At 40.2% G+C, this 27,213-nt stretch overlaps 1 long non-coding RNA gene across 1 annotated transcript; it reads right to left on the reverse strand.

The window, feature by feature from the left end:
- LOC123361969 lies at nucleotides 1-26,049 on the reverse strand. Its single transcript, XR_006576303.1, has 3 exons — nucleotides 25,759-26,049; nucleotides 14,519-14,633; nucleotides 1-286 (listed from the first exon to the last, which is right to left on the reverse strand). It is a non-coding gene; the product is annotated as an uncharacterized LOC123361969 (long non-coding RNA).
- Nucleotides 26,050-27,213: the final 1,164 nt, after the last annotated feature.

Raw genomic sequence — 27,213 nt, forward strand, 5'->3', positions numbered from 1 at the left:
GGCCCATGCTGATAAGTACTTGGGACAAAATCCATATCATTTAAAACATTTTTGTACATATTATTGTAAGTTTGGGAGTGTATATGAAAGGAGAGTCAGGATCCTCTTTTTTATTAAGGTGTGGCAATAGGTGGGAGGGAACACCCTCTCATCCAAATGTGCAAGTTCTGTAGATCTAAAATATATATATTAGTAATTCCAAATGGTTTCCCTGTTAACCTGAAATAACGAAGCAGAATAGATTCTCTTGAAAGTTCATGACTGGAGAATTCTGCTCTCTTAATCACTAGAGAATAAGGGAAAGAAAAAAAAACATCTGAGACCAAGACAGTCATTTCCCTCACATAGCTTCAATAAAAGAGAAGAAAACATAACAGTTCTTACAGATCTGGCAGGGATTTGGAGGACAGAGTGTGGAAAATCCTGCCTTAGCTATAGAAACAATATCCATAATTTTGGAAAATTAGATTTATTTTCTTGCTCTCAGTAAAGACATAGAGGCAAATGTGGTTGGCACTTTAAAACTAAATGCCAAACATGAATGGAAAGGAAACTAAATTCAGGAACTATATTACAGTCATGTTATTCACCCATACGAAAGTTCAATTGATATTATAAGCCAATCTTTCTAGAGTTCAGAATTTCATTATGAAAATTCAGTCTGCAAAGAAAATTGGTTTGTAAAACCAACAACATATTTTCAGTCAACATGATTAAAATTAACTGAGATATTTGTAAGTTGTAAAAATAATCAAGGCATTTTAAAGTTTTGTTAATTCAGACTTGTTTTTTCTCTTTCATACTCATAAAATAGGCTTAACTCTTACGTATTATTTTGAAGGCCATTAGTTCAGACTGTTCACTTGGCCCTTTAGAAATGTTTTTTTGGTGATGAGCTATTTGCGTTTAATAAAGCAATTATTGAGAGATTTGGCTATCTGTCACTGTAGTTTAGAGCCATATGAATAACACATATTTCAGTTTGATGGTTATTCCAAAAGTTAAAAAACAAACAAAAAAACCAACAAGAACAACAACAAAAAACAGTTTCAGGTTGAGCTGAATTCTTTACATTGTTTTGCCACTCAAAACATTTTTTGTTTTGTTTTAAAATTTGTTTCAGGTTGTACGCTCATTATGATTTTGAGCACTATTTAGCTTTTTAAAAGTTTTAAAAATAAAATTAAAGGAATTTTCAAAACAAAAGCAATTTTGAAGTGAAAAATCAAAATGTTTCATTTCAAAATGTCAAAATACAAGATTGTTTGCAATGATGTTGTAGCCATGGTGGAGAGGAGAAAGACAAGGTGGGTGAGGTAATATTTTTAAGTGAACCAATTTATGTCAGTGAAAGAGACATGCTTCCAAGATCCACTGAGTTTTTCTTTATCAGGTCCTGAAGAACAGCTCCATGGAGCTTCAAAGTGTATGTTTCACCAACAGAAGTTGGACCTCTAAAAGACCACCTCACCCACCTTGTCTCTTTCAAAAAGAAACATTTTTTGAATATTTTTAGGTTTATCAGGGGATCTTTTAGTCATTATATACATCTATACTCAAACTTTTGTGATGGCCCTTTGGGCAGATGTCTATGATTCTCAGATCCTTTTGGTAAAGAATTCAGTTAAACAGAATATTTGCTATTTTTCACAAGTTATACTCCAGGGCCTCCCAAATCTCCTGGCCTCTATATATGAAAAGTGCTATATGCAAACCATGGTGAAATTAGCAATTTTCCCATCATTGACACAAAATAGCTATTATTTTTAATTATGTACAAAAGAAATATTTTTATATTGCGGGTTAGCACATGGTAATGCAGCAAGAGGCTGACTTGCCACTGGGTAATTAATGGTACAGCAAGAATAAGGACGATGAAAGATGAAGTTTTTGGCAGCATGACACAGGTTCATGAAATATCATAGGTATTTTGATAACGGACTTTTGATGAAAGTAGTTAAAAGAAGGCTTTCTGGATAAATCTAATTTATTTGAATAGTTTGCCTATGGGGTGGAGGAACTTTGGTGGATATCACTTTGTGTTTCTATGCCTCTCACCTGTATGTTATTCTTTTTAAAAATCAAACACTTAAAAGAAACATTCTGAAATATGGTAGTTACATGTATATCCTATATGTCACAGTGACAACACACTTGTGTGATAACCAATATATTGCTGCTGTTGTGCCACCCTTTGAAGACAATCCTGGTTTGTTCTTTTTTTCATAGAGAACTCATCGGGACATACCTTCTTTTCTGTTCAGAGAGACAAGGGGAGAGAGGAACATAATATATGGTAGAGGAGTGTTTAAATACATGCATGTGTACCACACACAAATGGGAAGATGTATTCAAATTCTTCAGAATTCTGCAGCCAACAACTATTTTTGGAAGTGTGCAATCTAAGATATACAGAAGAGTACGATGAATAAATCACCATTATTTTCTCTTCCCTTGTCACAGAAATTGTCACTGATGTCAGGTTTCTGGGGATTCTGCCTTTAATATTCAAGAAAGCATTTACCTAACAATCTTGGAGAGGTTTTTCCACCAAATTCAACTCCCTGGTGAATTGCCATTTTTCATCACTGCAGGAAATACCTCAAAATGATGGAATACAATTGCCCAAAAGTTAAAAGCTGTGGAGAATGAGGGAGTTATGTGTATTATTTTTATAAATATCACATGCCCTCAGTTTACCTGTTTCTTATTATCCTGCCTGACAACATAGAATTAAATCAAAGGAAGCTGTTAGCGGGTGAAGCAAACAGGAAATGAAACAATGACAGATATAAGTCTCCTTAAGGGAACAATGGAGAAGCTTTTAATTGGGAAATGCCCTTGCTTGGCTCCAACCAGGTTTACTTTTCCCAGGCTGAGCCTAGGATCAAAGGGGATACTAAACCATTAAAGGACCCGGGCCTAGAAAGGAAGGGCAATGAACGGGTTGTGAGGAGCAGCTCACAGAGTGTCAGTGAAATCTTGCAAGAAAAGATTAAGTGAGGCCCTATAGGCCTTTGTTTTAAGCCTTGTCTCTGATTGCTATGTACCTTTCGGGGAGTTAATAAATAATGCTTAATGTTGATGGAGCTGTTTATGAGTCTCACAGCTCCTGGAGGAAAAGGGCTTGCAGATGCTGAACACAGTTGGGTCTGTTGGGTTAACATGGTTGGTAAGAACAGAGAGGCTGTAGCCCAGATATCCTGTCTAAAAGTGGTTGGACCAGGCTGTTCCACCAAAAGAAAGGTCTGAAACAAAGCTTGTCCATAACCATGACATTCCGACTAATCATAGCCCTGGTAACTGTTAAAAACATTTAAAACCTACACAGTTCTTACTCAAATTCATAAAACGAATTTATTTTGCTGTGATCTGTTAATTTATTTAATTCAGCGGTTCTTAATCTTTATCACCCTGTAGACCACAACAGCAAAAAGTTTCACACACCCACACTTGGCCACCCAATTTTACAACTTCTGCTTTTGAAAATATTGCATTCTGCAGACCACTAAGAAAAGACCCACAGCTGTAGAATCATCTGTATAATTGATTTGTGTATGGCCAGGCAGGTTGCAAAACTTTACATTTTATGATTCACACAGCAAGCATATTTAAATTGTCACTGACCAGTATTAAGCAAACTGACAGATTGGTGCTGATCTTTCTTCCCTCAAAAAACCAAAACCAAAACCAAAAAAAGAGAATGAGAGAGAGAAAAAAAAATTACCCTACACTTTATTATAAGAACCTTGTACCTTATCTAAAAGTAGAAGAATCAAAAACCACTTTTGTCCTTAAAAAAATCTCTGAAGAGAGATTAAGAGCAGCTTCAAAAGCTTTTTAAATAACTTATTTTTAAAAAATAATAAGGTATGTCTTTCTCTCACCTTATCACCTACTGGAAGCTGTAATGTGTGCATTATCTGCTTCTTCCTATGTTACAGACTGTTGGGCTACAAACCACAGTGATAGGCAGAACGTGAATTCAGCATAATTTGTTCAGCACTGTTAATAGCCATAGAGGTTCAATGACAGAATTCATATTTTATTCTTTGTGTATATTATATGCAAATAAGATTATGAAGGTTGTAAAGTCAAGAGTTCAAAAGTTAGGAAATACCAAAATTAAGGTTTAATAGATACAAAAATTCATAGACTCCAAGGCCAGAAGAGATCATTGGGATGATTTGGTATGACCTCCTGGCCTAGTTAGGAATAGACCTAGTCTGACCATAGACCTTCCCCCCAATTTTTTTTTAACAAGACCATATCTTTAAATAAACAAAACCAAAACAAACTCAAGGGTTGTACCCTGAAACTGAAGAATTTCTAAGGCCTGGTCTACACTACGGGGGGGGGGGGGGGTGTCGAACTAAGGTACGCGACTTCAGCTACGCGAGTAGCGTAGCTGAAGTCGAACTACCTTAGTTCAAATTTCCTACCTGTCCAGACGCCGCGGGATCGAACTCCGTGGCTCCCCCGTCGACTCCGCCACCGCCGTTCGCGGTGGTGGAGTTCCGGAGACGACGGGAGCGCGTTCGGAGTTCGAACTATCGCGTCTAGATTAGACGCGATAGTTCGAACTCTGAAAAGTCGAACTCTCCGCGTCGACCCGGTGGGTAAGTATGGACCTACCCTAATAGAGTACCTATTTTTTAAGAAATGAGAAAAAAATGACCCAGGAAACCAGGCCCATTAATTTGACCTCAGTTGTATGGAAGGTTTTTGAACAAATTTTGAAAGAGAAAGTAGTTAAGGACATAAAGGTAAACAGTAATTGAGATAAACTGCAACATGGTTTTATAAAAGGTAGATCATGCCAGACTAACCCGATCTCTCTTTCTTTGAGAAGATAACTGATTGTTTGGACAAAGTAAGTGCAGTAGATTTTGTACCTGGATTTTGATAAGGCATTTGATACAGTTTCACTTGGGAAATTAGTTGAAGTGGGGATTAATATGAGAATTGAAAGGTGGTTAAGGAACTGGTTAAAGAGTTAACATGTCATACTGTCAGGATGAAGGGAGTTTACTAGTGAAATTTCTCAGGAATCGGTCTTGAGAGCAATCTCATTTTTCATTCATTACTTTTGTACAAAAAATGGGAGTGTGCTAATAAAATTTGCGGATGACAAAGTTGGGAAGTATTGCCAATATGGGAGAGGACTGGAATATTATACAAGAAGATCTGGATGACCTTGAAAATGAGTAATAGAAATGTTAGGAAATTTAATAGTGCAAAGTCATGCACTTAGGAACAAATTTTTTTTGCTAGAAGCCGGTGACTTATTAGTTGGAAGCGACAGAGGAGGAGAAAAACCTGGATGTATTGGTTGATCTCAAGATGAGTATTAATGGCCAATGTGATGTGGCTGTGAAAAAGGCTAATGCAGTCCTAGGATGCATCAGGCAAGGTATTTTGAGTAGAGACAGGGGAGTGGTAGTACCATTATAGACGGCACTGGTGACACCTTATCTGGAATACCAGGTGTAGTTCTGGTCTCCTGTGTTTAATAAAGATGAAGTCAAACTGGAACAGGTGCAGAGAAGGGCTACTAGGATGGTCCAAGGAATGGAAAACCTACCTTATCAGAGGAGATTCGAAGAGCTCAGTTTGTTTAGCCTAAGCAAAAGAAGGCTGAGGTGAGATATGATTGCTCTTTATAAATACATTAGAGGGATAAATACCAGGAGGGAGGAGTTATAAGCGCTAAATGCCAGTATTGACACAAGAATAAATGGATATAAAGTGGTCATCAATAAGTTTAGGCTTGAAATTAGATGAATGTTTCTAACCATCAGAGGAGTGACGTTCTTGAACAGCCTTCAAGGGGGGCAAAAAACCTAACTGGCTTCAAGACTGACCCTGATAAGTTTATGCAGGGGATAGTAAGAGGAGACTGCCTACAATGGCATGTAGCAAATATCTCCAATGGCCAGTGATGGGACACTAGATGGGGATGAATCTGAGTTACCACAGAGAATTCTTTCCCAGGTATCTGGCAGTTGGGTCTTACCCACACGCTCAGGGTTTAAGTGACCTCCATATTTGGGGGTCAAGAAACAAATTTCCCCAAGGAAAGATTGGCAGAGACTCTGGGGAGACTTGCAGGTTTAAACTAGTTTAAATGGTGGGTTTTCTGTAACTTGAACTCTTTAAATGATGATTTAAAGGCTTCATTAACTCAGTCAGAGGTTAGGGGTCTGTTACAGGAGTGGGTGGGTGAAGTTCTGTGGCCTGCAATGTGCAGGAGGTCAGACTATATGATCATGACCGTCCATTCTGTCCTTAAAGTCTATAGTACAGTCACAGGGATTTAGCTATCTGGCTCATTTATGTCTACACAAGTTACAGTCACACTCCATGATTGCAATGCAAACATACACTTCCATTTTTCTCTCTTCAGAGCGTATTATGAGCTCATACAGTACCTAGCACAATGAGGCCTTTGCCTGTAGACATTGCCAAAATACATATAATAAATAATAAAAATTAGGCCCATATGGTTCATTGACCTTGTACTAGCTCTCTGCGTTGGAGTAAATTTCATCTAAAATGAATACATTCATGACATTACATTTTCATCTTGGGAAAACTCAGTACACTTACTAGAAAATCCTAGTTTGAATCCCAGCTAATTCAATACTGTCTCCTCCTAGCAAGGGTGTCATTGGCTAATGGGCAAGGGGAGCAGTTGCCATTCCTGTCACAGCATACCAGACTTTGATTTGCTCCTTGAAGACTTTCCCTGAGTCTATATGTTCCAGTTTGTCTTCCACTTTTTGTGCCCTCCCCCAGACTTTACAGGATATAACAGTGCTCACAGTAAGATGTTTTATAAGATGACAATTTTGTCCTCCCTCACCTGGCCCAAACTTTTCTGAAATGATACCACCTGCTGCTAAGAGGCCTCTAACTTGCTTCTCTGCTCCCAGCAGGAGCACACTTTCTTTGAGGGAGCAGAATGGGTTGTATTTTTGGCTGGTTGGAAAAAAGTACCTCTAGCCTGGCATAAAAACAGGCCAATGACAATACAAGCCTGGATAATTTCAGCATCCCAGGCATGCTGCACCGTGTTGCCCTTGATTATCATATTATTATTAATTATTATTACAAAAAATAACTGAACAAGTATATTGAAACACCATTAATTTTTATGCCCAAATTAAAATAGCCTCAGAGTTGCTGGTATTAGCCTGTGTATGAAAAGCTGTATGCAGCTCTACTTCCCAAGCCCATACTTTTGTTTTAAAAATTCTTTGTGGAGAAGGTTTGAATCTCTGGAAAATTCTAATTCAGCATAAGTATAAGCTACTTTAAAACCTCACAGGTCAAAGAACACCTGTTTTTGTGACCTCTATGGATGTAAATTATAAACAAGATTTCTTATGAGCACTCAAGATGGTAAAGGCAAAAAACCCAAACATTTCTCATGCCTCTTGTTATTAGCAGCTTTCAATAGTGTGCAAAGAAACATAATGCACCACTTACAAAGACATATCTTAATGTAAGAGGGGGATCTGACATTTACTTTGGAAGGAAAGGGCTTTATTTATATATATTGAGTATTAAAATATCCACAGTGCAGTTCTTGTAAAACTGATTCCTGTTCACTTAAGCAGTTCAGTGCTTCTCTGGTAGATATACATCTGCCACTTATTGGATACAAAAAGCTGCTCTGATTCATCTATTTTAGTTAAACTTTTATCAAGGAAAAGCTGTTTTCAGCTGCAGTGGATGAGAACTCTGTTTGAACAAAGCATTACAGGTTGCTCACTGGAATTGCTAATGTGCAGAAGTAAAACCTGATGAAGCAGTACAGTTTTGTGCAACACACTGGAAAAGGTTCTGGGAAATAGAAAAAAAAAGCATACAAGTAGGCTGTGCTATTCTGGCTACTATTAAAAAAAAAGAAAAAGAAAAATGCTACAGGTAAAATACTCTGTTGTATCTATTATCAGAGGAGTAGCCGTGTTAGTCTGTATCCACAAAAAACAATGAGGAGTCTGGTGGCACCTTAAAGATGAACAGATTTCTTTGGTCATAAGCTTTCATGGGTAAAAACCCACTTCTTCAGATGCATGGATACATCTTCAGATAACCCACTTCTTCAGATGCATGTACCTGAAGATGTATCCATGCATCTGAAGAAGTGGGTTTTTACCCACGAAAGCTTATGCCCAAATAAATGTGTTTGTCTTTAAGGTGCCACTGGACTTCTCGTTGTTTTTGTTGCATCTATGGTAATCCTACCACAAGATCATCTCAGAGGAAGATCTCAATTTACTGGCAAAAATGTCAGTGCCTATGACTGATTACTATCAAAGTATGCTGATCAATTCACTAGTGATGAGCCTCTGCCCTTTGAACACTGGTGTATTGGCAGAAGCGACCAAACAGGTCTAGCCCTCACGTAATTTTGGCTTGATGGAACCTTAGCTGCAAATATGACCTGGTTTGGATGGTACTCAGGCTTAATTGTCATGTTCCAAAATTCAGGGGAGGAGAGCTCAATTTTTAAATGCATTGACACATGGATCTGAACTGAATTCAAAGCACTTGGGTAGCAAAGTATTTGACAGCTTTCATTTTAGCCTTGCAGTCATGTCCTGCCTGCGAAGTCTGAGTGGTAGGCATAAGAGAAGAGCTAGCTATTGCAAAGAGAGGTTGAGGAGGAGAGGACAGGCAACAACGGAGGGATGGCATGGGGAGCTGGAAGTGAAAGACAGAGGGCAGCAATGGGGTGAGGGGGTATATGGGTGGGAGACAGTGAGAGGAAGATATAATTAAGCTAATGGATTGGGTTACAAATAGTTGATAAAGGACCAGAAGGCAGAGTATGGTGTTGTATATTGAATGTATGTGTCCCCCCCTAACAGGTTCAGATTTGGCAGAAAGCAAGCTTTCTATCTTCCTTACAGTGAGTTTATTGGCCTAATGGATGGAAAGCCTCTCTGACAGTGAGGATGACAAGCTGTCATCTGCCCCCTCCCTTACATATACATACCCCAGCACAGTAAATGCCAGGCTCTTACCTGTCCCTCCTGCCTTCCTGGTGGTACAGATGTCAGGCTGACACCTGTACCTCCACCAATAATGCTGAATGTTCCCCCAGCATTGCTCAGGGTTCATATCCTAGGCCTCCAACTGAAGCAGCCCCCAGTCACACAATAGAAAGGGCAAGTGAGCCAGTCAGGCCCTAATCTCAACCTTCTGAGAGTGGCCTGGAAGCATTCAATGGGTTGCTGAGAGCCATTGAACCAAACTGTAAACCCTGTATATGATGGAAACCACTTCAATCCAGGGGGTGGAGCAGCACCCCTAATTCCAGTGCCTATGAGCGTGGGTTTCCCATGCATCCTCTTCTCCCTTCTGCTGTACCCTGGAAACCTGGCCCACCCTAGATCACAGGTCTTTACATCCCACTGAACAGAGGAGAATCTCTGTACTGAGCTAGTGCTGGTGAAAAAGTCAGGTTAACCAGAGGCACATACAGAAAAGCTCATTGAGCCAGCATTGCTAGCAATCAGCAACTTGGCAGAGTGCACCAGAAGGGAATACCTGCTCTGTGAAGCCAAACTACCAAAGAATGGAGGAAGTTTAAAGTTGTATTTGCCTTTCTTACATGTCCAGGGCTGGTCCTGTAAAGGACATTTCCTAGTTGCTACAGGGGGAATTCTTTCCTAACACCTGGTTGGGAAAATTACTGAGGCATAGAAAACATTTCTGAAAAATCAAAAAGGAAGTTCTGATTTATGGAGTAAACTCAGCAGTAATATTAATGGTGCAGTCAAAGTTATTTGAGTTCAAAAGAAAAGAATCCTAAATCCCAGACACTATATGCCTGTTGTGACCTTGTAACCAGAGAAAGCTGCGATGATTATTTACATAAAGCACTATGGAAAACATATTTTGGAGGGAGTGGAGAAAAGATTATATACAGTGCTTATGCTAAAGGAACTGTGTTCTGTGAAAATAGCATTGCCACAGAGAGATTAAGGCCATTTGTATTTACATGTGTCGGACTGAAACCTTTTGTCTTGAAAAAATAAGAGGAAAGATTGGAAGTATACTCGAATAGTGAAACTAAAAACTATGCAGAATACTCCTCAGAATTCAATATACAGTCCCCAAGCCTACAAAGATTTATGCACATGCATAACCTTACACCCTTTAACTTGTCCCAAAGTGTTGTCCAATGGATTGGGGGGGGAGGGGGAGGAGGTCCCATAATTTTGAAATTTCATTCAACAAAAAAAGTAGTATGAAAATGAATTACCCCCCAAAATTGTGTCGTCATCTTAACAATATTTTTCTACAGAAACACGTTTTCTGCAAAACAACAATTAAACCAGCCCTATGCAGAACATCATTTTTATTTGTAATATAAGGGCCATATATTACTGCATCACTTATTTCATCCAATAACCTGAAAGTGTTTTACTGGCATTATTTAATCAATCCTCACACCCTCCAGGAGAGAGATCTAGATTTCCTATTGGACAATGGAGAAGTTAAGTAAGTTGCCCAACATCCTATACATACAGTTTTGGCAGACTCAAGCCTCAAGAAAAAACTAGGAATCCTGATTTAGACCCATGCTCTAACCACTAGATGACATTCCCACAAATCTGAACTAGATAGTTTGCAGGTGATCTCATGTGGACACATTCCATTATTTATGCTAGATTCATTTCAGCTATGTGGATTTTTTCCAGAGTAATTATGCAGCACCTGTTTTTTTTATTGACCTGAAGAGGAAAATACTCAGTCATAAGAGGAATGACGCCTTTGAGGCAACTACAGGAAATTATCTTTGCACAGCATCTGACCATTTATAATTTTTTTCTCTTGCGTTTAGTGTTTCTGCCAGATGTGAATTTAATAATGAAGGCTCATGTCTAGAAAGATACTAAGTGGCTTGGACAAATTCAAATGCAGCATATGTAAGTTTTACTAATATATTCTGAAGGAGAAAAGCTGGCACGTGCTGCTTTGAAGCATCAGTCTTTCCAGTTAGGTGCTCATTTGCAGCATAAACGCCTGCAGCATACTACTGTCTGGAAGGAAAGGCAGGAGAGGATACAAGTGTGTGTATGCCAGTGAGTTGGTCCAAAGACTCACCTGGAGGAACTTGACTTGAGTTTTCGTGCTCAAACAAAAATGGGAGACACATAGCATATAGATATAATGACAACAGCTCTGCTACAATGTATTGTAAATCACTAATAGAACACAGTTCCAGGCTTTCTAGCCTTGCCTTTTATGCTACTGACTAAATCTACTAACAGATGTGTTGTTCTCTATTTCTTAGTTTTATTTAGATTGCACATACCATGGCAGACTCTGTACTTGTTGCAAGATGACATATCTAAGGAGAGGATGAGGTTCATGCGGTCTGGGTCGAGGTATCAGCCAGATAATAAGAATGCAATCAGACCAGCATGGACACACATTCTGTACTCCCTCAACCCATGCCTGGACCCTTTATTTGCAGCTCGAGAAGGGCCTGAATCAAAATTCCAGAGATGACCAGCGCTCCCACACCTGAGATTCTGAATCCAGATTCAAATCCACATCTTGCAAATGGCTCTTGGCCTCATGTTAAAAAATGGTTAGTTATTTTGGTTATGCCTCCGTGTAATGCAGCACATAAGCATTTATGCACATGCTTACATTTCAGCACAAGTAGTCCTACTGAAGTCAGTTGCACTCTGCATTTTTTCAAAGTTAAGCACATGACTAAACATTTTCCCGGACCAAAGCCTGAGTGCTCAGCACCTTTCAAGATCAAGCCCCAGTACCTAAATATGGACGTAAGTGCCTAACTTTAGGCATCCAGGATTGAAAACGGTGGTCAATATACATTAATGATTTTGGAATGTTTCTATGTGTAAGTTCAAAAGGATGTGTATATTTCTTATATGCAGTACGTTGTAATTAACAGTTGTATCACACTTAAAACTGAAGTCACCATATTCAAAGATCTCCCCTTGCAGGGACACAGTAAAACTGTAATCAGTCTGCATCTGTATAATTTTTTGAGTTATAGCATCATCTTGTGGAAATAAAGGAAACAACAAATGAAGTCCCCAAGGAAACAGTTTGCTGCCTCTCAAAATCAAGAGAAATGTACTGCTAATGTAAGAAGGTACAACTCTACTTGCATTGATCATGTTGTATAGGCTTTAAGGACCCATTTCAGCAAAGCACTTAAGCACATCAGTAAGTTTAACAATGTACTTATGCCAGTGCTATTCAGCCAGTCACTTCAAGCAATCAAATTCAATGGGGCTTAAAGAGGTGTTTAAAGTTAAGTAGGAGCTTAGACACTAGGAATAACTGGTGCTGATGCTGTTAGATAATTTGTCACTTGGTGATGAGTGTGTTGTTTTTGAAGATTTTGCTTGTAAACCAAACCACACCCCTACAAATGATATTAGTCTTTTGTGTGTGATAGAAATCAAATCATGCATTCTCTCTCAAAGGATTAGACCTGGTCTACACCTAATACTTAGATTGACCTAGCTACATCACTCCGGGATGTGAAAAATGTCACACCCTGACCTAGTTAGGTTGACCTCACCCCCACTGTAGATGCAGCAAGGTCAAGGGAAGAATTTGTATGTCAACCTAGCTTCTGCCTCTCAAGGGGGTGCGTGTAATATAACAATAACAAAAAGTTTATGTTGCTGTAGTGTCTATACTATAGTGCTACTGTGGCATGGCTGCAGGACTGCATCTGTGTTTTTGTAGTACCAGATTGATAGTCCTATAATCATGGTAAACTAGTAAAAAGTATTACATATAACTCTGCCATAATTGTCCAAGAGATTGAGGAGACAAGTCCACATAGGTACCATACTGAAATCGTACCCATTTATAGTAACCAAATATGCAGATATACATGATTAATCCATGAAAGAAAATATATACCGTTTATATGGTGTTATCTTTTGGTAAAAAATGTTTGTCCTAGATACTTCAAGTAGAGCTGACTGAGAAACAGAGTTTCTATTGGATGAAAAAACTGAGGTTTCATAAACAGTTTTCCCTCCTCAGAAATTGGGGAAAAAAGTTACAAACAAAAATTTTCATGGAATGGAAATTCCATAATGTTTCATGTTGGAAACACTAAAACATTCTCTTTTCAAAACAAAATATACTCCCCAGCATCCCTGGATCCCCAGCAGCTTGGCTGCCCAGCTCCCGGGGTGGCTTTGGCTCACTGGCTAGACAGGCCACCTAACGGCCAACCCACCAATTTGGCAACAGGGAGATGACTAACAGGAAGCCTGACAGAACAGGGAGCGGGCTGCCTGGGGATACCAGGGAGCTGTGGAACAGTCCTGATGGGCTGCTGGGGAGCCAGACAGTCCACCAGGTGGGCTGCAGAGACACCAGGCAGCACGTCTGCCTGCCTGCCTAGTTTCTGCTGTAAGTTACAATGGGGTGGTCCTGTTTCTGTAGAATGTTTCAATTCAATTGAACCAAAAAAATGGTTGTGTTGGAAAATATTTCACCAGCTCTGATTATAAATATGGAGTGATACAGTTCTATAATTATAAGAATTCAACAGAGAATTAGATTCGCTATTATACTCTGTTCCTTTTGTGCTGCTGACAAAGGGATAGCTCTAGCTTTAGCTGGTCCCTGGAGAATTTCTCTGACAGAGGGAAACTCCCCACTGACATAAATCCAGCAGATCAAATTTCTGTGTCAGGATCTCCCTTCCCCTACCTTGCTCCTCCCCATCAGTGTAGATAGCATACCAGGGGAAGAAGGTGTCACGCTGTCTGGAGTGGCTTATGAATATGGGTGCCAACCTCAAGGCAGACTGTCAGGAAATAGGACATAAATCCCAAATTGCTTGTATGTTCTATAATTAGATTTCACCAACCCAGTAGCAAGTATGAATGCCACGAACACTATAACAGCCTTCCCATGGAGTCACAGACAGTCCCCTTGGGAACACTGGTCTATCCTGCATGCAGGCAAGCCTCCTTCTGTGATAGACAGTCCCTTATACCCACAATATTCAGGTTACTCCCAGTCCCAAAGGAACAGTCATAGAATATCAGGGTTGGAAGGGACCTCAGGAGGTCATCTAGTCCAACCCCCTGCTCAAAGCAGGACCAATCCCCAGACAGATTTTTGTCCCAGATCTCTAAGTGGCCCCCTCAAGGATTGGACTCTCAACCCTGGGTTTAGTAGGCCAATGCTCAAACCACTGAGCTATCCCTCCCCCCACCCCAGGTTGCTTATTCCCTAGATCTCTCAAACACAATGCTTGTAGCCAACACTGTAATAAACTAACTAAAGATTTATTAACTAGGAAAAGAAAATGAGAATTATTTACAAGATTAAAGCAACTAAACCAACATGCACAATTGAGTTACAGTTTTAGATTCCGAAAGATAATAGAAACTTCTATCATAAGCAAACTCCATATATCCTTTAGGGCTAATTCAGGCAAAACAGCCAGGGGGGTCTTTTGCTTATGCTTGGTGATTCTTACCCTTTAGAGTCCAAGCAGTAAAAAAGAACCCTAGCATCTCCTTGTCAAGGATTTTTATCCTTTTCTCCCCGGAGCCCAAGCTGATGGGATGAATTCATGCACAGGTTGTCACTTCCTGGAGGGGATGAAGCGTATAATTAACCAAGTCTTTGTTCTTTTGATGTTTCACAATGGTTCATATGGTTTCAAAGGCCTTCTGGTTGGGCAGGACCTATCATCATCTGTAGGAAGCCATCATTTGCATTAGAGAAGACTTATCTTCTGTTTGATGAATTACACAGTTAGAGGTTTACATCACAAACATTTTCTATTGCTTTACATGGGGTACAGATAAGACAGACTACTACATGCAGCATCCTACAGGCAATTCATAAGATCTAAACACCAAACACATTCTTACAACTCTAAAATGCTAACATACAGGCAAGCCAGACTGGTTTCCAGTTATGCATTTGTAAGTATTTAGTGAACCCTGGGGCCTTGGCATCAGCTGGCACCTAGTCTGCTAGCATCACAGAAGGGCCTTGGTAGTGGTGGGAGTAGTATGGTGAGAGCATGGCAGGGCTCCATTATGCTATGTTGCTGCCTTAGGGACCTTACCAGAGTTGAACAAGTTAGAGCATCCCCTAGGCTGTCCTGATACAGAAACAGGGACGTATGGCCCAGGCTTGGATTCAAGGAGAAATTGCCCACACATATACAGGGTAAATACTCGTTACACACTCTTTTCTCATGTTTTTAACTAGGAATGTGTTCAAGATATAAAATTCAGACCTGAACCCAGAATGTATGCATGCTTGGCAGGGGCAGCTCTAGCTTTTTTGCCACCCCAAGCATGGCAGTCAGGCTGCCTTCGGTGGCATGCCTGTGGGAGGTCCCTGGTCCCGTGGATTTGGCAGCTTGCCTGTGGGAGGTCCACCGATCCCGCGGCTTCAGTGTACCCACCGCCGAATTGCAGACCTCTCACAGGCATGCCTCCAAAGGCTGCCTGACTGCCGCCCTTGCAGGGACCAGCAGGGTGCCCTCCCCCTCCCCGCGGATTGCCGCCTCAGACACATGCTTGTATCGCTGGTTCCTGGAGCCGCCGCTGATGCTTGGATCTGGATTCTGTTCATTATAGAAATACAAAGTTGGGAAATTTGGTTCTGGATCCTGATTGAGATCCTGAACTACCCCTTCTAGGCTCCCAAAGTTTAGCAGTACCAAGCTAGCTTTTTAAGTCAGAGCCATCTCTGTGTTAGATTCTCAGTCTCTAAACCTGGAAAGCCCAAAGAAATATTTTTTCATTTGTTACTTAAATTTAATGTTTACTGTAGAGAGTTAGAATATTGTAAGTGTATAAATAAAACAGGCTATGCTCTCATACCGGTCCAAATCCTTCATGCTCTGTTAACCCAAACTTTCATTTGTATGCACACAAGGAACGTAGGATTGAAATTGTGAGGCCATGTCACAGGGTACACTCACTGCTGGGGCTTCTCCTTGTGGCTGGATCTTGCAGTTAGCTCCACTCAGGTCTCATATCCCCTTCTCACACTGGGGCCCCTGTATCTCTCTCTGGGACTCAGGATCCTCCCTCTTCATGGCTCATCCCTCTGGCACCTCACTGTACGGTCCTCCCCTTCCAGTGTAGCACAGTCCCAATGAATCAGCTGTCTCAAGCAGTCTTTTGTTCTATTACCCAGTCTGTGGTACTTCCCAGTGGCTGATAAAGGAACCAGGGCCCTCTCACTGTTCCAGGTTCCACTACAGGGACCCTGTGTGCAGCAACTATAGTCTGTTTGCAGCCAGACCCTGTTGCTGTTCCCCTGGGCTCCTGCCTCTTTCTCTGCTCTTATCCTTTTGCCTTCTCCCTCTCTGGCTTTACCGGCTCAAACTCCCTCCTCCAAAGGCATGATGGCAGACTAACTAATGCTGTATCCCCAAACCCACCTCCATTCTCTCAGGGAGTGATTTCAGACTACTTCCCTTGTAGCACCTTTCAGTTGCTAATTTCCTGGCTTTATACCAGCTCAGCCTATTTCTTCTCAGCTGGGTTCTATCTTCAATCAACCTTTCAAGCCCTGATTCATCCCCAGGTGCAACCTATCTGCTTACCCCTCACTTAACCTGCTCTGTTTTGTCTGGGTTGGACAAGGCTACATGATGTGAAAAGTTCAGCAGAAATTGCTAAGCACACTGTACTATTTAAACATGGACTACTAATAGGTGGATTTCTTGCCATTAACTATCATATTTATAACTGTCAGGATAAACATGCAGGATGGCTCAGTACTATTTTTAATCCCAGTGTTAGCTTTGTGCACAGTTCTTTGTCTCAGTTCTATCATGTGGCAAGGAGTTCCACAGGTTAATTATGTGCTATGTAATAAATATTAATTTTTCTCAGTTTGAAATATGTTGTTTTTCAGTATCATGGTCACCCCTTTTTTCTCTTATAAGAGGTAAATAGCTATACTTTTACCAGTTATATCACGAATAATTTGTTCTCTAGTTAGTCCCTCTGTTAACACTTCAAATTAACATGACTTCGCAATATTACATAGCTCTGTAAACTAATGATCAACTGTCCCCAGCTGGCAGCTGGCTTCTTGTAAAGTGACATTCTTCCATGATTCACAGTATTCTTAAAACTTTTGAATGGTCTTGGTCCGTCCCCTACATGATGCCACTAGAATATATTGTAGACTCCAAAGCATCTGGGCCACACAGAGCGCTGGCAACAATTTTACACACTCATATTCTATTGCAATACAGATTACTATAAGGAAAATTTGCAAGTGCTGCAATCAATTGCTCCTGTTCTCTGTCAGATTTCCCTACAGCTGGTGAAACTTGGAATTTCTGATTTGTGAGAAAGTGGGATATTTTGAACTTTGGTTTCATTCCAATGAATGGGCATCCCTGAGGATCCAGCTGGCCCAGAAGTGTGGAAGCTCTGGGGTCCCCAGCACAGGCAGTCCACATGGAGAGTGTGACCTGCAGCCACAGACCTGGGAGCCTGTCCTACCCTGGCGGCAGCTGGGATTCTCAACACTTCCAGGGTGAATGCAAAGGGCCTGTCCTGGCCCTTAGCAGGTGCCCTAGAGGAGAAAGTTGGTGACAGTATCTCTCAAATCTACTGTCTTTGCCATAGAGCCAGGGTTGGAGCCAGGGTTGGAGTCCCAGCTAGAGGCAGGGCTTCCAGGACTGCCAGCTCCCAGGTCCATGGAAGGAAGCCTGGAAACTTTAGAAGCCTAGCCTGACAGGGCTGCCCCAGAGCCATGGTCCCTAGAAGCCTGGGCTCCCCATCAACCTGCCAGATGAACTGTTTTTTGATGGAACCCTGCCTATGATTCAATGCAAGGTCACTGAACACAACTCACTTTCACAAGAACTTTCAGGTTTGACAAACTAGCAGTTTCTAATGAAGCTGTTTGGTTGGAAAAATGTTAAGCAGACTGTGAAGAAGGTGGTTTTATTTCATCTGTTTTTACCACAGATTCAGTTTTCTTCTGGCACTGTGTAATAAAAGTGGGATACACCTTGCCATCCTCCATCTTACCAGAAGGGCTAGTAAGAGACTGCTCTTTATTTTCTGCTCCCATTCACATAACTTGGGTCACAGTTACCAAATGTCACAGATTTCAGTAGTTACTGTGACACCACATCCATTTCCTCTCTGAACTAAACAGCCAGTTGCTTCAATCTCTGGTTATACAAACATCTTTTCAAGCCTCATATTGTTTTCATTGTCTATCTCTGAATATGGTGACCAGAACAGCCCACAGTATTTCAAATGAGTGAGTCCTATGGATTTATTTAGTGGTTACTGTTCAGAGATTCAGAGATTTTAAGGGCAGAAGGACTTTAGTTCATCTGTTCTGACTTCCTGTATATCACAGTCCATATAATTTTAGCATGACTAAAGCATACCTCCATGAAAGGCACCCAGTCTTGATTTGAAGACTTCAAGAGATGGAGAATCCACCACTTCCCTTGGTACTTTGTTCCATTTGTTAATCAGCCTCACAGTTAAAAAAATAATGTGCTTTACTTGTAAACTGAATTTGACTGGCTTTAACTTCCAGCGACTGGTTCTTGCTATGCCTTTCTCTTCTAGATTAAAGAACCCTTTAGTACCAGGTATTTTCTCCCCATGAAAGTTCTTCTAAACCATGATCAAGATGCCTCTGGGTCTTTTTTGATAAGCTAAATAGATTGAGCTCCTGAAGTCTCTCACTGTAAGGCATTTTTCCAGCTCTGAAGTAATTTTTGTGGCTCTTTTCTGCACCATCTCCAATTTTTCAACAACTTTTTAAAAAGCTGGACTCCAGAAATGGATGCAGTAGTTCATTCTCAACCATGCCAGATACAAAGGTAAAGTCATCTCCCAGTTACATTAGAACACAGCAGGGCGTATTCTTTCCAATGTGCATTACCTTACACTTGTCAATACTGAATTTCAGCCGTCATCATTCTGCTGCCTATTCATTTAGCTTTGTTAGATCCTTCTGGAGTTCCCCCCGTCTTCTCTTGTCTTGAATAACCTACATATTTTTGTGTTATGGGCATATTTTGCCTCCTCCCTCTTCATCTCAGTCACCATCCTATATTTAAATGCAGTAACACTGCATCTTGTATTGTTAACTTTATAATAATTCATTACCCTGCAGAAGGGTGATTATCAGTGTTTGTATCTGGTTTGCAATTATTTGATACCTTATTTAAAAAAAAAAGATGCAATATGTGTAAAGTTTTTGTTATATAGAGCCATTCCAAAGCCCACTTGTGCTTTCTATTGATTTCAATAGGCTTTAGATCAGGCCCTATACCTGTTTCCCTTTCCCTCTGTGTAGATGAACACATATACCTCCAGCAGGAGGTCAGACTAGATGATCATAAAGGTCTCTTCTAACCTTAAAGTCTATGATTCTATGAATCATGCATTGCATCTCATTTGGGCAGAGTGCTCGGCCTATGCAGAGCTCCACTGACTTCAAGAGGGCTTAGTGGGGTTTCCGCAGCCCATCTGTGCAGGAATGGCTCCTATGTGTTCCTTAGGACAAATCCAGCAATCATTCACAAATGTATTTCCATTCCTTTAAATAAGACTATTTGCTTCAATAAGTATACTCAGATTTGATCCCATGTGGGTAGAAATTTGAAACTCTTTGGCCTTCATAGATATTTATATGTAAAATTTCATAAATATTCCAATACACAAACATCAAAACTGTTGGCTGCAGAAAGATAGAGGAGGGAGGGAGAAAAGGGGTTAAAAAAGCCAAAAGAAGAATTGTCTAGGTTATTCACGTTACAAACAAATCCACTAGTGGCCACTAGGTGGTGCTCTGATTCCAAATATCAAGTGTGGGACTAAAAATACAAGATGGCAAATAAAATTAAAACCATGTACATTTTCCTATTAATTTTTAATTTTTTCTGTCTAGTATTATTTACTCCATAAGTTTGTAGGCTCCAGCACTAAGCTAATTACAAGAGGGTGAGGGTGATAAGGGTTGTGCACAAATCCAATTTTACTTGAATTCTGAAATGTCGGAGGGTCAGTTGCCAATACTCTAATTGATACTGAAAACACTTGTCTCAGTGTTTTCAGTGGGACTCCATCTCCAAGGCTATACTCCCTTTGACTTCAGTGGCATCAGGATTTCACCTAGGGGGAGTATTGTAAGATAAGGGTGTAGAATATGGACCAGAAGTTATATTACTGTTAGACGTGCTGGAGTTAATAGAAGATTTTTATTATTTAAAATGGCAAAGACAATAGATTTGAGAGATACTGTCACCAGCTTTCTCCTCTAGGGCACCAGCTAAGGGCCAGGACAGGCCCTTTGCATTCACCCAGCTGTTAGTTTGTGCCTCCAGGTGTTCTGCCACACCAATCCCATGGTAAGAGACTGAACCCCTGAGAGCCCACCTTTTCCAGAGCTGGCGACAGACAAAGAAATGAACACAAATGAACTTTCCCATAGGCATGGCAGGTCTCTCTTTCTTCAGGAAGGCTTCTGATAAACTATGGCCCAAACTTTGACACTTAAAAACATTGCACAGTACCAAGTCAATGTACTGGTTCTTGAAGATAAACAATTTCTGCTCATAGCAAATCATCAGAGAGATTGTCTTACACTTCACTAGACTTTTACACAAACACAAGACCATGATGTTACTACAGAACAGAGCAACCTTCTGAAGGGATCACCAGGCTTCACATCATATAAAATACACTGAGATCAGTAGAATGACAAACTTCACACTACAGTGAGTAGTGCTCTCTTATTGAAAAAATATAAATATGAGTATCTAAAATTAACATTCATGAGGGTATGTAGTTGTACAGGGATAGGTGAAGTGACTGAGAAAAATTAAATGTCCATCCTACTCAGAATCTTTTTCCATTTGTAGAACAGATGGATTCCAAACTAAATTTCTTTGAAGGTTCTCTCCCTCCACTATGTTTCAATTTCTGCTACCTTTTGCACTCTTTTTTTTTAAAATCAGGACTGGAAGTGTCAAAATACCATGAGGGCAGCCCTTCTCGTATTTCCAGGCTCATTAGAAGCAGGAAGTACAGAACATTTAAACAAGACCAGTCTCCAACTAAATTTAGTAGACTCATGACATTTAGATAAACTGTATCAGAGGGGTAGCCGTGTTAGTCTGGATCTGTAAAAGCAGCAAAGAGTCTTGTGGCACCTTATAGACTAACAGACGTTTTGGAGCATGAGCTTTCGTGGATGAATACCCACTTCGTGCATCTGACGAAGTGGGTATTCACCCACGAAAGCTCATGCTCCAAAACGTCTGTTAGTCTATAAGGTGCCACAAGACTCTTTGCTGCTTTTATTAGATAAACTGGTTATTTTTAAAATTAGCATTTGAACGAAACCTAATGTCCACCCTTTCCAGTTCATTTATCATGAAGGCCACAATCTTACAATGAAATTCATGTGGCTGGATCCCCTGCTCTTCCCCCCAGATCCTCATATAACACTTCCTATTCTTCCACAGTCTTTAAACCCAGCGCTCTATCTCCTTTTGTCCCTCAGCATCTTTCTCTTAGCACCAACCCCCACACCACCAAAACCCCCACATATCTTTTAATATAATAGCCAGGTATATTTTACAATATTTTTGTGATAAATGAAGTGGTAGCTCCATTTTATGGGCACCCAGACAGCCAGTTAGCTATAAAATTCCTCTTAGTAGCTGTTCTCTACTTGCTTTACCTGTAAAGGGTTAAAAAAGTTTCCAGGTAAAGGAAAGGGAGTGGGCACCTGACCAAAAGAGCCAATGGGAAGGCTAGAACTTTTTAAAATTGGGAAAAAACTTCCCTTTGTCTGTGTGTTGTGGTTCTCTGGGAAAGAGGGGAACCGGGAGCAGTTATGCTGTGAGAAGCTTAAGCCAGATATGAAAAACCATCAGATCATACCTAGAGATTGCTTATTTGGAAACCCAGATATGCAAGTAGATCAGAAATGCCTAGAAAGATGTGATTAGGTTTATTTCTTTTATTTTGTAAGGCTTGTGGATGCCTCTGTGTTAACCCCAAATGCTTTTTGTTTTGCTTGTAACCTTTAAGATGGACCTCAAGAAGGTTATTCTTGATATTTAAATTTTGTAAGTGGGTTTTTTAAATCTAGCAAAAGCCTAAGTTCCAGGTGTATTTTCTTTCTTTTTGTTTTTAATAAAATTTACCTTTTTAAGAACAGGATTGGAGTTTTGGTGTCGGAAGAGGTTTGTGCATGTTATTAAATTAGCTGGTAGCAACAGCTGATTTCCTTTGTTTTTCTTTCTCAACTCTTCCCCGGAGGGGGCGGAGGTGGTGAAAGGGCTTGAGGGTTCCCCACAGGAAGGAATTCTCAAGTGTGCCTTTCTAGTTTCAAAGGGTTTTTTTGCATTTGGGTGGTGGCAGCATCTACCCTTCCAAGGTCAGAGAGAAACTGTACTCTTGGGAGTTTAATACAAGCCTGGAGTGGCCCGTATTAATTTTTAGAATCCTTGCGGGCTCCCACCTTCTCCACTTGAAGTGCCAGAGTGGGGTATCAGCCTTGACACCCTTTTTGTCTGAAGTATTGCCTTGGCCAAGTTACAGTTAAGCCCTTATCTCAGAAAATAGTGCAGGTGTGCATGTAAATGGGAATAATTCTACTAGTCTTTATTCTTCATCCCAATTTTCTCTGTTCGCTGTGATGTCTTCATAAGTCTATCAGACACTGATCTATGTCATCTCCCCATCTCTCTCTGCCTCCCAGTGGGCCAGGCTACACTTGAATCATCCCTCCACACCTTTTTAAATTTTTTTAAATTGCTTTACTAAAGGTTATATGTTTTTTTGTCTAGGCCTTTCTGAAGCTGAAATGATTGCTGCAACATTATCCTCTCCAAACTTCCTGCTTCCCTCCAGCTTTGCAACAGAGGCCTCCAGCCACATATTTTTAAAGCATGAAAGGACTTATTCATCATATATAGCAAACAGTAAAGTGAAGCTCCTTTACAAAATTGACCACTGTACACAGTTCAGATTTCCCCTTCAGTCCTGAATATATAAAATGGATGGGTGAATCACTCCTGAAAAAAATAGAAAATAGCCCAAGAATTAACCCAATTGGATCTGAAAAAAATAGGAAATGGCCCAAGTTTCAACCCAAGTGGAGCTCAAAATTTTATCTTTACATTCAGATGAGTGCAGATTAGGATACTCTGTCCCTGTTTTTTTTATATACTTTTAAACAAACTCTGTTCTTAGCATCCTCTATCCTGCGACATCCATGCAGCGAAACCATACCTGTTATGCTGAATCTCGGTAGGCTTTGCATGCCTGCAGGGGCAGCCATTTACTCCTTAAGTCAGTTTGATGTATTTAAATATGAACCTATGTAAGGCTTTTGAAAACCTGTTAATACACTAATAACAAACCTCATAGGAAGCTATTTTTAGTCCTAAGTGTTTTTGGTTTTTTTTTCCATAGGCCTGAAGGCTTGATCACTATAACATTTTATTTTGCACTTGTTGAAGGTTTTAACTCATTCTATTAAAGAAAAACACTCTTTTTTGATGTGTGGAACAACTCCATATTATTTCTTGTTTGGTTCAAGTAATCTTAATTTATGCCTTTCTATGCATCTCATGAATTTTCAGCTGCGAAAGCTTTTTTCCAGATTATTACCGTAGTTGGTAAGAATATAGGAAGTGCTGTTAATGGAATCAAGGAGGAGTTTTCTGCAGGATTACTTTGGAATATGTGTTGCTAAAATAAGGAGGTAGAACCTCATCTGGTGCAAATTGTCATAGCTCCTTATTGTGACTAATTACACCAATTGAGCATCTGCCCCAAAATACACACAGAATGTAAGTAAATTTCACCTCATGGCAATGTTAAGGAACTTGGAGATATCACTGTAAATTAAAATTAGGGCTGCCAAGCGATTAAAAAAAATAGTAACGATTAATTGCACTGTTAAAGAATAATAGAATACCATTTATTTAAATATTTGTGGATGTTTTCTACATTTTCAAATATGTTGATTTCAATTACAACACATGATACAAAGTGTGCAGTGCTCACGTTATATTTATTTTTTATTACAAATATTTGCACTATAAAAACAAAAGAAATAGTATTTTTCAATTTACCTCATACAAGTACTGTAGTGCAATTTCTTTATCATTAAAGTTAAACTTACAAATGTAGAATTATGTACAAAAAATTACTGCATTCAAAAGAAAACAATGTAAAACTTTACAGCCTACAAGTCCACTCAGTCCTATTTCTTGTTTAGCCAGTCACTCAGACAAACACGTCTGTTAACATTTTCAGGAGATAATGCTGCTTGCTTCTTGCTCACAATGTTACCAGAAAGTTCAAACAGGCATTCACATGGCACTGTTGTAGCCGGCGTCACAAGGTATTTACATGCCAGATGCACTAAAGATTCATGTGTCCCTTCATGCTTCATCCACCATTCCAGAGGACATGCATTCATGGTGATGACCTGTTCTGCTTGATAACAATCCAAAGCAATGTGGACCGACGCATGTTCATTTTCATAATCTGAGTCAGATGCCACCAGCAGAAGGTTGATTTTCTTTTTTGTGTGGTTTGGGTTCTGTAGTTTCTGCATTGGAGTGTTTCTCTTTCTGAAAGCATGCTCCACATCTCAGCTCTCTCAGATTTTGGAAGGCACTTCAGAGTCTTAAACCTTGGATCAAGTGCTATAGCTATCTTTAGAAATCTCACATTGGTACCATCTTTGCATTTTGTCAAATCTGCAATGAATGTGTTCTTAAAATGAACATGTGCTGAGTAATCATCCAAGACTGCTGTAACATGAAATATATGGCAAAATGCAGGTAAAACTGAGTCGGAGATATACAATTCTCCCACAAGGAGTTTAGTCACAAATTGAATTAACACATTAATTTTTTAACGAGCGTCATCAGCATGGAAGAAAACCCTCTGTAATGGTGGCCGAAGCATGAAGGGGCATACGAATGTTTAGCATATCTGGCATGTAAATATCTTGCAACACTGGCTACATGTGAATGCCTGTTCTCACTTTCTGGTGACACTGTAAATAAGAAGTGGGCAGTATTATCTCCTGTAAATGTAAACGGACTTGTTTGTCTTAGCAATTGGCTGAACAAGAAGTAGGACTGAGCAGACTTGTAGGTACTAAAGTTTTGCATTGTTTTGTTTTTGAGTGCAGTTATGTAACAAAAAAAATCTACATTTGTAAGTTGCATTTTCATGATAAAGAAATTGCACTATAGTACTCGTATGAGGTGAATTGATGAAAAATACTATTTATTTTGTTTATCATTTTTACAGTGCAAAAATTTGAAATCAATAAAGTGAGCAGTATATACTTTGTATTATGTGTTGTAATTGAAATCAATATATTTGAAAATGTAGAAAAAACATCCAGAAATATTTAATAAAGTTCAATTGGTATTCTATTGTTTCACAGTGCAATTAAAACTGTGATTAGTCGCAATTATTTTTAAATCGTGATTAATTTTTTTGAGTTAACCGTGTGAGTTAACTGCAATCAATCAACAACCCCACTTAAAATGTAAGACATCTAATCCCTATGTATGGCCATGAGATTAGACTCATCTGTAAAATTACCAAATGCCAGAAAAATCAGCAAAAACAAAACACAATACTCAAATTGGGAAGCACTGGACTGGGGACCCAAGAGTCCTGGGCTAAATACCTGGCTCTGACATAGACTTACTGTGTTATCTTGGGTAAGTGTCTTAATCTCTGTGCCTCAGTTCCTCCACAATGAGGTTCAAACTCTTCTTTCTCCCACTCTTTTCTTGTCTTGCTCATTTCACTATATATTTGTACAGCAGCTAGCACAATGTGGCCCTGATCTGTCGGGGCTTCTAGAGATTAGTGTAATACAAATAATAATAGGTTAGCATTATATTTAAATTTTCATAAAAGTGAAGGACATGCTTTTTTTAGCCTTAAACTGGAATTTCGCGTCTTTTAAAACTATGTCAAATTCAGGACATTTCCTTAGAAGGCTGCCCTGAAACACTTGTGAAATATCATGCTTGAAAAATGAATCTGATGGGGTGGACTAGGCCCAGAGGCCCCTTGCTGGAGGCCTCAGGCTTCTGCCACACTCATATCAGGTAAGGAGCAGTGGAGAGGTCCTCCAAGCAGGCTAGAGTGGCTGCAGGGGAATCATAGAATCATAGAAGATTAGGATTGGAAGAGACCTCAGGAGATCATCTAGTCCAACCCCCTGCTCAAAGCAGGATCAAACCCAACTAAATCATCCCAGCCAGGGATTTGTCAAACCTGACTGTAAAAACCTCTAAGGATGGAGATTCCACCACCTCCCTTGGTGACCCATCCCAGTGCTTCACCACCCTCTTAGTGAAATAGTGTTTCCTAATATCCAACCTAAACCTCCCCCACTGCAACTTGAGACCATTACTCCTTGTTCTGTCATCTGCCATCATTGAGAACAGCCGAGCTCCATCCTCTTTGGAACCCCCAGTCAGGCAGTTGAAGGCTGTTATCAAATCCCCCCTCACTCTTCTCTTCTGAAGACTAAATAAGCCCAGTTCCCTCAGCCTCTCCTCATAAGTCATGTGCCCCAGCCCCCTAATCATTTTCATTGCTCTTCGCTGTACTCTCTCCAATTTGTCCACATCCTTTCTGTAGTGTGTGTGGGGTAGGGGTGTCAAAACTGGATGCAATACTCCAGATGTAGCCTCACCAGTGCCGAATAGAGGAGAATAATCACTGCCCTCGATCTGCTGGCAATACGCCTACTAATGCAGACCAATATGCTGTTAGCCTTCTTGGCAACAAGGGCACACTGTTGACTCATATCCAGCTTCTTGTCCACTGTCATCCCCAGGTCCTTTTCTGCAGAATCGCTGCTTAAACAGTCAGTCCCCAACCTTTAGTAGTGTATGGGATTCTTCTGTCCTAAGTGCAGGACTCTGCACTTGTCCTTGTTGAACCTCCTCAGATTTCTTTTGGCCCAACCCTCCAATTTGTCTAGGTCACTCTGGACCCTATCCCTACCTTCCAGCATATCTACCTCTCCCTCCCACTTTAATGTCATCCGTGAACTTGCTGAGGATGCAATCCATCCCATCATCCAGATCATTAATGCAGATGTTGAACAAAACCAGCCCCAGGACCTGCAATCACATTAGCCAAC

This window comes from Mauremys mutica, chromosome 1, assembly GCF_020497125.1.
Source record: "Mauremys mutica isolate MM-2020 ecotype Southern chromosome 1, ASM2049712v1, whole genome shotgun sequence".
NCBI lineage: Eukaryota > Metazoa > Chordata > Testudines > Geoemydidae > Mauremys > Mauremys mutica.